The 3,803-nt window shown below is 40.0% G+C and overlaps 1 non-coding gene across 1 annotated transcript; it reads left to right on the forward strand.

Annotated features, from left to right (window-relative positions):
- Nucleotides 1-1,321: 1,321 nt before the first annotated feature.
- On the forward strand, nt 1,322-1,432 carry LOC122325610. The gene has a single exon (XR_006247349.1). It is a non-coding gene; the product is annotated as a U6 spliceosomal RNA (small nuclear RNA).
- The last annotated feature ends 2,371 nt before the right edge of the window (nt 1,433-3,803 follow it).

The raw sequence follows: 3,803 nt of genomic DNA on the forward strand, positions 1-3,803 counted from the left end.
AACTATGTTTCCAGCATCTGTAAGACTGTGTTTTTCCACATTAAAATACATCCAAATTACTTACCCATGCTTTCAACCCCAATGCAGAAATGTTAATTCAGCGCTTATGACGCTAAGGTTAGATTATTGTAAGTTTTATTACTGGTGGTTATTCTGCACACTTGATAAACTTCAGCTGGCCCAAAACGCAGCAGCTAGAGTCGTTACTAGAACTAGGAAGTATGATCATATTAATTGTCTGCCAACACTGCACTGGCTCCTATCAAACATCGGATAGATTTTAAAATCTGGCTAATTACCTATAATTACTTTATGCTTAAAATTGAACTGGAAGGGTGCGTTAAGGCCCGGTTAGAGGAGAACAGGCCCCAACTGAGTCTGGTTTCTCCTAAGGTTTTTTTTTTTTCCATTCTGTATGGATGGGTGTTACGTGGTATCTGTGACTTTAATATGATTGAGCCTATAGGTGGTGTTGGGGGAATTCTGCTCCATGAGTGGTGATTTGGCTGAGGATTCGGATATAAAGGCCATCAGGTGAAAAATGGCGGCCCTCTCTTTCTCTCTCTCTCTCTCTCTCTTTCTTTGTTCTACGCTTCCTCCACGGTTCTGGTGGCGTTTCTCATTGCCTCTTTGAGGCTGGTATTTTGTTTTGTTTAACAAATTTTGTTTTTATGTGGTTTCTTTTGATTATCTTATCAGTAGCGGTAGTTTATCTTATTAGTTAAACGCTGTTGAGTTAGTAAGAGCGAGGGAGGGAAGTAGTTGTCCAAGACTCACCTGCCTGGTTTTTTGCTTGTCGCAGACAGGTAAGAGCTGCAATCCGAGAACAGGGGTAGTCAGGGGCTTGCTTCCTTAGCTTTCCTACCCGCGATTTGTTATCCTTCATGTTTCGCTTATGTCATGAATTGTTTTTTTTTATTATTTTGAATTATTCACAAAATGGAGGTCTTAAATTCATATCGTGTTGTGGACTTTTTATATGTTCAGCCTGTATATTTTTCGTTTGTTTTATTTAAGCGGTAGCTACAAATCAGTTATGGGTCAGAATATACTTGGGGCTTGGTCTCGGGATGAATTCGGTGCATTTTAGTTAGATTTTCGATTTTTAAATTTCTAGTTACTTTGTAATGGAGTCACAATGGTCTGATGAATTTTTCAAAATTTTCTTCATAATTGTTAGACGTTAGTTTTCCAAAATGTTTGAATTGGTAGAGTTTGTTTCAACCCAACACAGGCAGAGTTATTTGGATTAATAGACTGATCTTATGAAAATTGCTGCTCACTAGGTGCTAGTTTTCGTAATACTGGTAAACATAATAATGTGCTCGCCACGGCAGCACATATACTAAAATTGATCGATACAGAGAAGATTAGCATGGTCTCTACATGGTAAAGGATGACACGCAAACTGCAAGCGCTTCCATAAATTTGCACCATAGCATTGTGAAACCGCATTAGTTAAAATCACTAATGACCCGTTTTTATCCTCCGACCGAGGCTGCGTCTACCAAGTTTTATTGATCTCTTACTGCTTTGCATTTGACACCATAGATCATAATATTCTCCTGAGCGCTTAAAACACCGCTGGTGAAGAGACAGGCGCTAAATTGGTTTAAATCATACCTATCAGACTGCTATCAATTTGTAGATATAAAAACGAGACCGCCTAATATGTGTCACACCAGAAAGTATGGTGTGCCCAAGGACTGGGGCGTTTTAGGCCCTTACTGTTCTCATATGCTGCCCCTGGGGAACATTATTAGAAAGCACAGGGTTAATTTCACTGTTGCAGATGACACACAGCTATACATTTCATCTAAGCCTGATAAGTTATCAGAAATGTCTAAATTAATAGAGTGTGTTATAAAGACATAAAAGACTGATGACTAGAAATTTTCTTCTATTAAACTCTAATAAAACAGAGGTGCTTCTTATCGACCAAATTCATAAGCTATACAACTTTTGAGCTCAAACTACAATTAGATGGATGTGGATATAAACGTTATCTGACAGTTAAAGACTTGGGTGTGATATTGACAGCAACCTGTCCTTCGAACACTATATCACTCATGTTACAAAATCTGCCTACTTTCATCTTATAGAAATATTACTAAGCTCAGACACATGCTCTTCTCTCAGATGCAGTGCTTAGTTCATGCATTCAGCGATATCTAGACTGGGATTACTGTAATGCGCTGCTCGCTGGTTGTCCAGCATTCAATAAACAAGCTTCAGTTAGCAGAACGCAGCCGCCGAGTTCTTACTAGACAAGGAGATAAGGAACATGGTACCCCAGTTTTAGCCTCCTGCACTAAGGCCTGTTCATTTCAGAATTGATTATAAAGTACTGTTGCTGACCTACAAGGCCTAAAATGGTTTAGCCCCATTTATCTGACTCAGCCTTCTGTCAAGCTACAACCTGTCACGCTCTTTTAAGATCTCAAACTCAGGACTTGGTAGTTCCTCGTATAGCAAAGTCTACTAAAGGTGGTCGACGCTTTCACATTTGGCACCAAACTCTGGAATAACCTTCCTGCAAATGTTCGGGGGATCAGACACACTCTCTCAGTTTAAGTCTAGGCTAAAGACATATCTTTTAGCAAAGCATACTCAGAAAAGATTACAATACAACCTATGCTACAGTACATCGTGTGATTCCCAATAGTATAATGGTCGCTACCTAATTATCCTTTGTCTCCACTCGGGATGTACATCCCGAGGCATCTTAGCTACCGAGCCTCCAGTGACTCCAGGAGGATGACCTTCCTGCGATTCGACTGAATTGAATACTTCATTCAAACGTGAACTCAGATTCTATTAGTTGATCTGCATAAACAAGGCGCTTGGTGATGAAGAAAAGTGGGGTAGATTATCCTTGATCCAGTTGAGGTTAGTTCAGAAGATCTTGCTCTGCGTTGGGTTAGTTGGAGCTGAAGCCAAAGAGCATGAAAGAGCGCTCTCGCTAAAAGAGCTTATAAGAATGGGATCTTGAGAAAGAAAGACGGAGAGAGCGTGGATATATGAGCTTGAATCTGAAGAAGCTTGAGATGGAACAAGCTTGCCGCCTGAAAGAACTTGAGCTGAGAGCCTGTGAAAGGAGTAGTTGATGTTCTGATTTTACGCGAGTCGCAATATTCGTATTGTTCCTCCTTTTCGTAGAACAAGAGGTAGATAAGTTTTTTTGCTCTTTTTGAACGTGTTGCCATTAACCTGAAATGGTCAAAACATTTTGGCCTCATGTTGTTACAATGTGTTCTCAGAGGGAAGGCTCAAGGTTTATTCTTCATATCAGGAAGAGTCTCTGACTATGATCAGTAAAAGCTGCCAAGTTTCTAAAAATCTATGAATCCGGTTCCTGAGGCTTATCGCCATAAAACTTCTAGAAATATCGGAAAAATAATGATGAAACCTATGTTGAATTTGTTCGCAGAAGGAATCAATGTTTGATCGTGGTAAAGCCAAGGAAAGTAAATCTATGGGATATTCCTGAGCTGATTCTTTAAGAGACTTAAAACTGCTTAATCTCTAACGCGGTTGTAACGATCTAAATGAAAGCGTGTTTTTAAATGTTCTGGGCTGCCGCTTCCTGGCTGGATGAGCATGTTCTACATAAGAACGTGCTCTACGCTGTGCAGAAACTTCCATCTGCTAACACAATCGCTTTCAAACGCATCCTGAGCGCACTTTGTCTGTGGATAAAGTGGAGACTTCTAAGCCGTGTCCTCACCTATTTGTTTTTATTGTGGGCATAAGCGACATATTGCAGAGTGCAATGCACTCAAAAAGAAAAAACGTAACTCCTA

This window comes from Puntigrus tetrazona, chromosome 20 (genome assembly GCF_018831695.1).
Source record: "Puntigrus tetrazona isolate hp1 chromosome 20, ASM1883169v1, whole genome shotgun sequence".
Lineage (NCBI taxonomy): Eukaryota > Metazoa > Chordata > Actinopteri > Cypriniformes > Cyprinidae > Puntigrus > Puntigrus tetrazona.